The sequence below is a fragment of the Rhipicephalus sanguineus genome, chromosome 2 (assembly GCF_013339695.2).
Source record: "Rhipicephalus sanguineus isolate Rsan-2018 chromosome 2, BIME_Rsan_1.4, whole genome shotgun sequence".
NCBI classification, from domain to species: Eukaryota; Metazoa; Arthropoda; class Arachnida; order Ixodida; family Ixodidae; genus Rhipicephalus; species Rhipicephalus sanguineus.
Window position 1 is genome coordinate 159,012,064 of NC_051177.1, and position 12,494 is coordinate 159,024,557.

At 47.3% G+C, this 12,494-nt stretch overlaps 1 long non-coding RNA gene across 1 annotated transcript in view; it reads left to right on the forward strand.

Annotated features, from left to right (window-relative positions):
- The first annotated feature begins 1,807 nt into the window (after positions 1–1,807).
- The window catches only part of LOC125757514 (uncharacterized), a 29,886-nt gene continuing 19,199 nt past the window's right edge, over positions 1,808–12,494 (forward strand). Inside the window, exon 1 of the long non-coding RNA XR_007415286.1 lies at positions 1,808–1,868. This is a non-coding gene — a long non-coding RNA (uncharacterized LOC125757514). The remainder of the gene's footprint in view (positions 1,869–12,494) is intronic.

A 12,494-nucleotide genomic window follows, 5' to 3' on the forward strand; every position in this document is an offset into this window, starting at 1 on the left:
CTTTGAAGTCACCGAACTATGCCCACGCCATCAGTCATCATGTTCCCAAAGAAACAAACATCCTGCAATCACACGCGCCGCCCATGTATCAATCAAACGCTACGAGAAAGAGTTGCTTGCCCCTGAGGTGTAATTGTCGCAAGCTCCGAAATGTCGCCCAGGGACGACCGTTAGGCGAAAGCTCCTTTTCCCGGGCCGCCGATAATGGGAATTATGAATATATCTCGTCGTCATCGCAATTTGGGTATGCTATGCAGACGCAGACGTAGGTGGGCCCCCGTTTGCATGGGCTATTTACTTTTTAGAGGTCCCGTACCTATTATGCCTATGAACTAAGGTTCTCAACTTCTACACTTCAGCGGCGCCTTTGAGCGCTTGCAGGTTTATGTCACATAATTGTAAGGCGAAATAAGCTAGGCTTATCACATTTAATAAAGGTTATGTATTCAAGATATCTAGCCAATTATATTTTTATCCCTCTAAGTTTAACATCTACACTTTAATTTGAACATATATATCTATATATATTTTTCAGAAGAAGATTCCTGGCTATGAGTTAAAATATACAAGAGGAAGTCACAGTGATAAACATAACATTTATTCTGAGCTTTCGGCCGGGTACCGGCCTTTATTAAAGGTAAAGGCCGGTCCCCGGCCGAAAGCTATATATATATATATATATATATATATATATATATAATATATATATATATAATATATATATATAATTCGTCAGTCTTCAGCTCTGCACTAATTTGCTACCTCATATCTGTGCGTTTTGTGCTCTCTCGGAAGGATCCAAGACCAGGATTTCTGGGTATGTACTCTGTGTTTTAACCTGCGCTGTATTTACATGTATGGTTCTTTAGTAAACTTCCCCAATGCAGGCAAAGTGGCAAGGATACTTATCATTAAAGTCACAGACGATGAAGGCTTCTCGTGAAATGCATATCGTGTTAGGTGCCGTTAGGCCACGACATGTGAACAACCTAAGAGTTGACATGCAACAAGTGCTCTTCTAGCGAGGCTAGTTACTGAATAATAATAGAAGGTGACTTAAAAATAATGATGGTAACGTGCGAAACGGAAGAAACAAAAATCGAACTGCTTGACACGATTGCTGCCCATGTTGTTCCTGAAGGCTTTCCTCCTTCTTTTGCTATGTAAGCTACGAGTACTTAGGCCCCATGCTTTTTTTCGAGGTAGCGCTGATTTCAGAAGTTCAGCGAGTGCACCTTCTCAGCAGTACATTAGAATTATTAATGAATTACAAGGTTTAGGGAGCCACCATGCATGATCCTGGCTTTCAAATCCGAAAAAAGTGAGAAACTCTGCGCTAAGTCGCGTTGATTGAGATGACTAAAGTTAGATTGGTATTGTGTGGAAGTATTTCTGTGTGTGTGTGTTTGTGTGTGTGGGGGGTTGCGTGCGTGTGCGCGCGCGCTCGAAATAGCGCGAGAGCTTTAGCCCCAACGTCATTAGGATCAATAAATTTGTTGGTTCGTCACTAAGACATCCGAGTTTCCATCCCTTCATTTTGACTTCGTATTTCAATTTTATTCATACCTCATGAACTTTTATTTGGCTCTTGCTCCGAAAGGTCTATGTAGGGTTCAGTTTAATGTCCTGAGGCATAAGGGCGGCTTGCACTTTCCAAACCGCTTTTAATGTACTTATTTGCATTTGTGAATATAATAACTACACTGAAGGACTATTCTTGAACATTTCCTGCTTGAAGATCACAAGCCTTTAGAGTGAGGTCATTGACTAAGGATATTAGAAGAACTACAGACACCAAGCTGCCTGCTCACAAGCTTCGCTCTTTCTAGAAGGCTGAATCGGAGCAACTCACCTGATCAAATTGCAAAGTAAGTCTGAAAGTTTTCACAGAGCCCGACGTATAAGTGAAATGTGAGTGACATGCGCTTACTTTCATAGAGACGTCTACTGAGGGCGTACCGTTACAAGCTTTCATTTTAGTACAGAAGTGTGATACGCGTAGTTAAGACCTGCATTACAGAAACAGAAAAGCGAATAAGGTTAGCGCGTACGTTCATATGGTCTCCAACCCGCCATGGTAGTCTAGTGGTTATCGTGCTCGACAACTGACCTGAAGATCGCGGTATCGAATCCCGGCTGCGGCGCCCACTATTTCGATGGAGGCGAAAATGTTTGAGGCCTGTGTACTTAGGTTTAGGTGCGCGTTAAAGAACCCCCAGGTGGTCGAAACTTCCTGAGCCCTCCACTCCGCCGTTCCTCGTAATCATATCGTGGTTGTGGGACGTTCAATCCTAACAATTAAATTAAATTGAAATACCTTTAGTACAATGTGTAATGTGACATCCTCAGAGCGACACTGCGCAAGTTAAGTGTATTCATGCGGTTTGCAAGTCCCTTATTCAGGTGATTTCTTGGAACGGGCATGAGAAATGATGAATCAGCAAGTGTCGTCGGTGCAATATGGTGCCATTAGTAGCGGAGAGGGTAACAAAGGTGTGGGTAACAGGTCTGGAAGAGGGTAACAAAGGTCTGGGAGGGTAACAAATGTCTGGTTCTAGAATACACCACCCATGCGAGCTGTCGTTGCGATGACCATAGCATCTGGCCACGTGGCGTTTTGTCTATCACGGCGGCGTTGAGATGGCTGGTCCGTCCTGTCAGGGCGCTCACTCGAGCTTACGATGTTGTGTCTTAACGACTTGTTGGCTGCCTTGGTGTCCTTTAAGGAAGCTGAAGCACTTTTAAAAAAAAAATGACTTGGGAATGTGTAATCATAGTTTGATCTTTGCTGAATTCGAAAACCAATGTAGAGTTCACAGAAGTGAATGCAAATGGCATTTCTTGGCAGAGAAACGCGGCTACAGCCCAGGGCTTCTTGAACTGCTGAGCGAGGCGGGTGACGTCAACTTCGGTGTGCCACGTCATCGGCACCATCGGCTCTGTAAAAGCATGGCCTTCGCGATCCGTTCCACCAACGCGCGGAGCCAGAAGTAGTCACGGAGAACACGGCTGCGCCAAAAACCACGGTCGTAGAATAAAACAGGTGGCCCGTCGAGCGCCGCGAGCGCGTCGCTGTACTGCTCGAGTTGCTCGTGGCCGCCGCTAGGTACGCGACGAGTTTTGGGGCCGAAAGACGCGCACCGCAAGCTCTCGCTGTGCTGTAAAAACTGGTTTCTCTAGCTAATTTTGTTGCTTTAAATGGTTGTTTGGGCTTTTACTAGCTTGTAGTGGCTGTCTGCCAGCTTCGACCGCAAAAGTAAGAGTGCCAGGCTTTATGAAGCTCAAAATTTTTTAATCGACGTGGTTAGTCCCGATATGACTGTCACAGGGTGCCGATTGCAAGAGACGTGCGCGTATTTTTTTTTTTTTCGAAAGCGTGAAAATTCCTACCGGCGAGTGTACAGAGTAAGAAAAAAAAGCATTTGGTTTTCACGTTATCTTATGTATGTCGGAGGACTGTAGCTGGCGGTCTTTCCATGGAATTGCATTTCTCCAGAACTGCAGTCGCTTTTCGTCTTTCGGCGTGGAGAAAAGACACAGCTTTTCTTTGCACGTTTTGTAGCCAGATTTGCAATTTGGAGCAAAGCATTTTCGTCCCATGGTGGCCGCCGCATCAGCGGCACAGATCGAGCCACCGTGGTTTCAGCCGTGGTTCCAGCTTACAAAGTGAGCGGAAACACCGATGCGGTCGCGCACGTTGGTTTGACAGAGCGCAACAAACGCGACGCATCAGAGCGGATCTCAAGCCATGGGATCACCTAAAGGCTCATTCACACCGGCGACTAGCAATGGTCGCGCGACCGTTTGCGACTGGAAGTCAAAAAGCGACTCAAAGCGACCGATGTTCACACCTGCGTGCGACTTATAACCGTCGCCATATAGAATTCACGTCTGCTCGTATGCAGCTTGCATTGCCGTTGCCCCGTAAAATAGGCTGACGTCCTGTTCCTGCGCATCTGATTGGTTCAGAGGTTTGCGACTGCAGTCGCGCGACTGAAAAATCGAGCAGCGAGCGACTGAGCCAAAGCAGTCGCTTTGCGACCAAAACGGCCATTTGCGACCGTTTGCGACAGTCGCTTTGCGACTGACTTAGTCGCGCGACCGTTGCAAGTCGCCGGTGTGAACCAGCCTTAATCACGACCACAGTGATCTGGCCGTGATCATGACTCGAAGGCTGATTGCGACTTTGCGACGCTGGTTGCGTCACATAGGGACGCTCTTGATCTTCGGACGCTTGCACCCACGGACGCCTCCGCATTTATCAAGATGACCAAGCAGAAAGAAGAGAGACGCGGCTGCAACGCTGGTTGCGTTGCATGCTTTCATTAGTGGTGCGTCCGTTCTAAGCGACGGCAACTCTTCAGTGTTGCTCTAGGCCTCTCTGGTGTAATAAATACACCACGGATATCTTTCTCAAAAGTTAAAGATGTAAATTGCAGTTTAAATGGTCGCGACGCACACTGGCCACATGCTTTCAATGCGCTGGAGCGGATATACGGCCCAGAGTATACCTGCTGCCACCCTTGCGAAAAGCGGTGGCAACTCGAGCAACCTCCGTGCCAACGCGCGACGCATTGGCGGAGCGGCGCGTCGGGCCACCTGTTATTCTACCACCGTGCCAAAACTACCGACGATGACGTAGTTCCGGTCACGCCCCACTTTCGGCGCGTTCGCGTGGGCGGAGCAAGACGAACTTTTCTTTCGCGTATTTTAAAGCTCCTGCTGCCACAACAGCGAAAAAAATTACGCCATCGTCGACAATAATGTTGGTCCTTGTTAACAACAAAGTTTTACCGAATTGTAAAACCACTTCATGATCCCTTTAAAGCAGCGAGACCGATTTGAGGCCTCTGGACACGGGTCCAAAGTCTCAGATGCCAAATAACCGAGGTGAGCGTCACTTCACGCATCAGTCATAATCTCCAAGATCGCATGCCCTGTCATGAACCTTTCTGGCACTCTTTTGAATTATATTTAGAGGCAGACGTTTCCATTTCACATTGTAAGGTAATAACAAAATCCGTGGTTTAAAAAAAAATATCACAGCATATCCACGGGGTGAATGATGATGAGTGGGGCGAAGCTACGGAGGGAATCATCTGTAAACCGTGAAACTCTTCCGTGAAATGCGCCCAGTACATAATATAAAGAGTGTGAAACATCGTGTATATATTAAACATCAAACTTTTATTGTACTGTTGGTTTACGTGGTCCCTTCGTTATCACTTGTGATCGGTGAAATGCAAGGAAGAAGTCCGCTCCCGAGCGAAAGAGCGCCAAGAGCGACCGCATTCCCCGCTCGCCCTGTGCGAATTAAAGGCAAGGCTAGAGGGAAGACAGGACGCGCGTTCCACGACGACGGAAGGTCGGTAGCATGCCCAACGAAAGCCAACGGAACGCGATCGTGCAAGTGCCCGGCTTCGCATCGCCTCATGGTTCCATTTAGCGTCCCAAAACCAAATATATTGCTCAAGGTGTGCCTTGCGTTTTTCGTAGAAATAATTTCTTTATCATGTACATTAAGACGAAAAGTGAAAAGCTCACTAGAGGTATCGCACGCAAAGTATGTCCTTTTAGTGTGATTTAACTCTCGTACGGCAGGGTCCTCGCGCCGTTGCCGGTGCACCTCGCCGTTGACGATCGGGCGAGGTGGCTACATACAACTACTACTACTACACTTTAAGAAAAACATCTGGCGTTCTTTCGTTCTGCTTTTACAAAACATCTGGCGTCTTTCGTTGGTTTATTTCATCAATCAACGGCGTTTTGAGCAACATTTTTATTGTTTAATCACGCACAGGAGAAATCTCACCAGGCACTACCTTGGAGGTAAACAATGGCTGCTAATGGGAATGAGAGACAGAAGAAGTCGGCTTTTAGCTAACACTTACACTTCTACTTCTACTAACGTTTCCTACTGGAACATGCCAATGGCTGCTAATGGGGAATGAGAGACAGAAGAATTCGGCTTTTAGTTAACGCGCACGCTGCGAATTTTTTATTGTTCAACAACGCACAGGAGAAATCTCCCACCGGCACCACCTTGGAGGTCAAAGCGTAAGACTTGTTACGGACTAATACGATGACGACGACTACGAGGGACGAACGGGTGCCGCCTTAAGGAGCTTCGCCCCTAAATGTCGGAATTTTCAAACATGAAGGCTTGTTCATGTACTGAGTCTACAAAGAGGGTTTTTGCTTTTTTAGACAATACACATTGTTTTATAAAAGTGGTATGATATTTAGTCTACTGTCGTCATCGCAGGCAAACTATACGTCAGGGCGAAAATGCTTTGACGCAGGTAATTTACCTGGAAGCGAGTGAACAACAGAAAATCCTACATTAAACTTTTATTCATTGACTTCATGGGCGTTGTTTCTATGTGGATGTTGTAGGTCATCAACATTTATGGCACATCATTATTTTAGAAATAACCAAAGTTGACCATAATTTGAGATATTCATCCTCGAATTTCAGGGCCTATAACGAAACAGACCGCATCCGGCGTGCTCGAAACGCTGCCACTCTGTTACATCAGGAGTGCTGTTTCTTGGGCGAGTTGGAAAATCATACTTGGAAGGGTAGCGCTAGTAGACACGGACTAGAGGAAGACACACGGACACACAGACGGAAGCGCTCTAGCAACTGGTCCACACATTGCAATGATTGTGGTTGTTCACCTGTTTATTCAAATTGTATCATAATCAGCCGCCACAAAGATAAGTGCACTCGAGAAATCATCGAAGCAAAGACCATAATCAAAGAAGGGGCAAAATGTGTCAGCACACCGTCGATAGTGTTGTCAGAAAAAGAAATTATGTTCCTCAATTCGTCACTGCGCTGAAATTGTCACGTGGCCATAAAAGCGATGTATATATGTAGGGCGGATTTTCAATAAGAAACCAGTTGCTAGAGCGCTTCCGTCTGTGTGTCCGTGTGTCTTCCTCTAGTCCGTGTCTACTAGCGCTACCCTTCCAAGTGTTACATCAGATTCGCACTTGCAGGGACAAGGAAGTAACAAAAACACGGAAGAAGCTTGAGTTTCGCCTTAAAGAGCAGAACACGACAGCGTAATCGGGCCCCGTTCGTATGACGGTCTAAATCACTAGCCTCGCTTCGCTTCACCAATTGACACCTCAACCGTGCCGCAAAAAAAAAAAAAAATGAATCTCCGTGAGCGTAACAATGGCCGTTTCAAAGTATCGTAGAACGTCTACTGTAAGTACTGTTGCCAGGTGCCCACTAAACTCTAATTCTTCGTTTCCCGAATTGGCGAAGTACCTACCCTCTACGCGTCCGTAAGGCAGCACGCGCACCAGCACAGCTGCGCGCTTTCTCCTTGCTGTTTCTGCTGATGATAGTGAATAATTATGCCTGAATACTTTGTAATTCGTGGGCCTTTAAACAACCAAACCATCTCGTCGCGCAATTCGCACGATTTGACGCCTGGTTCAGTTCAACGCTTCTGCCACGCAATGTTACACGCGTAAAGCAGTATCCTGGTACTACATGATATCCGAATAGGATGACAGTACATGACACTCGTATAGCGCTGGCGTGGCTCTGTGGTAGAACATATGCTTGCCACGCAGGAGTCATGGGTTCCAATCCCACACGAGCCGAACATTTTTTTTAACACGAAAGTGTTTTATGCCGGGGTCCACCACGGCTCTACCGACGCATTTCCGTCACGGATATGACGTTGTAAAATATAAAGACTAACATATGGCAAAGAAAAAAACTAGAAGAAAAAGTTCCACCTGGAATCGAACTCACGACTTCTCGATCCTCAGCGCGCAGCGCGAAACGACTCCGCCACCAACGGCACGTCCTTCGTAATAGTAACGGCGTCGTATTTATACACACCATTTGCCAGTGGCGTTACTCAGAGATCAGGGTACATCAGCGTGTTTTCGTTATCACTAGCGAGATGGCGCGAAGGGCTCGAAGAGCGCGCTTTAAATGTCGTCGCCCCCCGCGTTGAGATGAGCGTGGTCCTCTACAGGGCGTAGTCACTCCTGCGCGCGCGCTTATCTTGTACTGTCGGCCGCAAAATTTTGCGGGATCTGCAGCGCGTGGCGGAGCGACGGAAAACTGCATTGCTGCGTCACCTACCGTGACGCGGCCGGTGTTGAGTCTGTCGGCCTCGGCGATTAGCGACGGCGCGTTTAGACAACGTGCCGTTGCCGGATCTAATCGCGGAGGCCGCGGCCGATAGCCTCAACACCCGCCGCGTCACGGTAGGTGACGCAGAAATGCAGTTTTCCGTCTCTCCGCCACGCGCTGCAGATCCCGCAAACTTTTGCGGCCGACAGTACGTCATGCGCTCTCACCGCAAGTTTGCGTTCAAGTTACAGAGAACACGAAGATCATTTCGCTCACTGCAGCGGCCGCTTTTGCGAAAGGAGCGCGCTGCTCACAAACAAATAAGTTACAGGGGTGACAGTTCGCGCTCATCCTGTGCATACTTGTGCGTTCCTTTCGTGCGTCCTCCTTTGTATTTGAGCAGCGCGCTTTAACTGTCCAGCTGTGACAGTTAGTTCGCGCTCATCCTGTGTATGTTCGTTCCGTGCGTCCTTTCTGCTTCAGCAACGCGTTGGAAGTTTCGAGCTGCTTGCCGTTCGTCGCGTAACATTACAACTTGTTGCTATAGCATTCATTCCTTCGCCCTCGGGGCGAAACAATGCACAACAAAGGCTCAACTACGTCTGTGAAGACACGTTTTACTTTCGTGTTATACCGATTCCTATGACAGAGGGTTCAACCATGTTTTTTTATTTATTTCCATCAATCTCGAATTTTAGCTCACTGCCAACAGTTATTTTTCGCTGACAACCAACGACGCCGACACCGACAACGCATTCCTGCGAAACAAGCGCTTTAACGTTATCGCGTTAAACATTCAATCAACGATAACCAGGCCTTCTTACTTGAAAGGTCTGCAAGAATGAAAAAAAGAAAAAAAAAAACTCTTGCCTTATGAAAGCAGTTATCACTATGAAAGTGAATATTTTAACTGCGGAGCTGTTTAACGACGAGGTTAATCCCTGCGAAGCGTAAGGCTGCTCCTAGCGGGTATGTGCCACCGATATTGGATAAGGCGCACTACTCACCGGTGGTCCACTAAAAATGAAGAAGCTGTCGATGACAAGGCTAGCCGATACGTGTCAAGCAGCTCGTAGCGGGTGTGTGCCGCAGAAGTTAGGCAACCTCCACTACTCACCACCTGTCCACTAAAAAATAGAGAATTTGTAATAACTAGCCTAGCGGGTACGGGCCACGCATATTTGGCAACCCCTACTACTAACCTCCAGCTCACTAAAAATGAAGACACTTTTTAAAATGAGCCTAGCGGGTATGTGAAACAGAAATGGGGCAAGCTGCACTACTCACATCCGGCCGTTCGAATGAAATGAAATAAAACAGAGTATTCACTCTTAAACCTATTCCTTTAGTCGAAAAAAATTTTCATCAATTTGTGTAATGCTAGCGGAGCTACACAAGTTTGCTCATTTCGCACTTTCCTTCGCTACGCTGCGTTCGTCGGTTCGTCTGTCCACCTCTCTGAATGCCCTTCCTCAGCATCCGAGGTCAAAACGCAAGGAGCACGCGCATACGCTAGCACAGGAGCCCGCGAGCCTCCGTGGTGAGTAGTGGGATTTACCGAATTTCCGTGGCACATGCGCGCTATAGAAGTTTTGTGGTGACGCCACCAAATTTACAGACCAACAAGAGGTATACAGCTTCGACGTAAAAAGAAACACAGAGAAAGTCGAAAGCAAGACATGTTCTTGTGGCACTACGAAGTAAAATTTTTGTTTCATTCACGCACACATGTGTAAGAACCCTCTATTACCAAAAAAGTAGGGGCGTTCTCCGAGGGGCTCGTTTTTTTATATTATAAACAACTAATTAAACCGACAGACCGTCAATCCAAGAAAAGCATAGGAGACAATATTTATGTTTTCGTAACTGTATTGTAACGATTCTCTCTGAACTTGAAAGAAATTAAAGTGAACGAAAATCAGCCTTTCCGTCGGTGGGATCCGATCCCACAACCTTCAAGTTACGCATCCGACGATCGACCATTTGAGCTCCAACGGAGTGTCCACCCCCATTCAGTTTTTAAAGACGATAGTCTTTCTTGGGGAACTTAAACGCAGAAAATTTGGTCTGTCTTTCTGTCTGTCCTTCTGTCTGTCTTTCTGTTTGTCGGCACGTCCCCTCGATTTCAGCCACTCGGCCAAAGTTGAACCACTTTGCCCAAGGGCCAGCCATCGGTGAACGGCTGCTAGGTTCATACTTGTGTACATTGTTGATCAAAAAGCAAACATTACGCATATCTGCGGCGCAACATCACTAGGTATAGTATTAGGCGGTGTGTTCCTTTAACAGAAAGTACATAGATACGCAATTTTAAAGACCTTTGATGGTATGCGTTTAACGTTGAGGCAGTAACGCGTTTATTAAAAGATTGCCACAGCTGAAGCGAATCAGCGGTCCAAGCCGAGGCAAGCGCGAGCGCTAACAACAACCGTCTTCGTCTTCTTCTTTCGCAGGCGTTCTTGTCTGCGCCCTACCATGTTACAAATCACTCCCCGCGGAAAGGAGCCATCCTGGCGACCTAAGACACAGGTACAACTGGTGGGTTCATACTGCGGCTTCAGTCGATCGGATCTGTGAACAGTCTCGCGGCCGCGACCGACGGCGGTTTGTAGATGAGTTGAACAGGGCTCAATCATATAGTTAAACTGGGGATGCTTTGACGTAGGACGCGGGTAGGGGGCCTTCGTATTTAGGCGTAGCTTGGGGGATAAGGCCAGGAGCGGAGGATGGGGGAACGCGCAAGCCACACAAACGGTTCCAGGCGCATACGGACATGAGGAGGCACGTGTTTTGTCGTGACGGTCCTTAGGCCCTACTCGGGCCTACATGTTACAACATAGTTTTCTTAAGGTGCGCTGAAAAATGCGGACTGCGCTGAAACTTGCTCTTCCTCCGTGCCCTCTGCACAAGCTCTCCTGTTGTGTTTCGGTTTTCGGTTTTCAGTATTGCATTGTACGGAATGACAGGGGGCGCCGCTCTGGCATTCCTGTTTTTACCCAGGACGAATGTGTAAGTAAGCGAGGTTTGTGGAGAGTACTCCTTGAGTGCGGACGTTTCTTCTCCTTCGGCGCATCGCGCCAAACAGCGTGTTCGGTCTGGCCGGCGTCCCCACCGGTCGCGTTGGTCACCGCCGGTCTTCGCCTCGCCGCTGCGCCGGGACTACCAGCCCGCAAACACAGCACTCGTGTTCCCGACGTATTGCCAGATGGCGTACCATATCTCACGCAGCGCCTCTTCTATCATCTTTAGACGACATTTGCAGCGAAGCACGCAGATACGCTGCCAATTTTTTGTAGGGTATTCAACGCGGAAATTTGAGCTGGTTGGTGAGTGTGGAACTTGGGAATCTTAGCAAGTGCAGCGAAACAAACACAATAGAAAGGAACACCTAGACAGGATAGCGCTTTTGTAGGGTATTTTTGCGTGCTTGTTACCCGGGAGTGTTAGTCAGCGCAACCCGTAACCCAGGCGGCGAGTGACTTTTTTTTTGCCAGAGGGCATCACGGACACACGATATTCGCACGACGTGGCGACTGACCAATAAAGACTCGCGTGTTACCTAAGGCATCTAGTCTGCTGAGACAAAGCCCTCCCCATGAAAGTGCGAAATTAAGGGTATTGTCCGAGGGGCTCGTTTTCAGTATTATACACAACTCATGAAACCGAAAGACAGATAAGCCAAGCAAAGCACAGGGGACATTATTTGTGGTTTCCTAATTGTATTTAATTGATTCTCATTTAAATAGAAAGATATTGAAGTGGACTAAAAATAATCATTTCCGTCAGTAGGATCCGAGCCCACAACCTTCGATTTACGCGTCCGACGCTCTGAATTGATGAATGTGGTCATGCCCTGAGGTGTCCAGTCTCACCATAGCCTCCAGATCCACCTTGTGCTGAATATTCATTGTTCAGTTGTTCGCCGTTACGCGCGCCATTTTCTCTCTCTCAAGGCGCCTTCTACCATCGACAGCAAGGTAGACTCCTGTGTTGTCCCTAGCGGCGCCGCATTTAGCAGTTTCTCGCACGAGCTCTTGCGTGGTTTCCTATTACTCGTAAATCAATTTCAGGAAATATTAGTAGCATATTGTGAATAATTTTTAGGACGATGGCAGGACAGCTACGGTTACGAACAGGCTGCTACTACGTAGGTAAGTGTCGTTAGCAATTAGGAACTGTTGTGTGACTGAAACTTTTGAATGCGCTTGTGTTCTTTCGCTTTGTCAAGTTCTGTGAGTGTTCTCTTATAGCAGTAACATCGTTTGCCGTGCGCATGACGGACCATTTTTGTGGTAGGATCCTTGGCAACAATCATGTTTATTCAGTTTTTATATCAACTTCATATTACCATCCCCCACATTTCCACTAAAAATTCAGCTTAAATTCA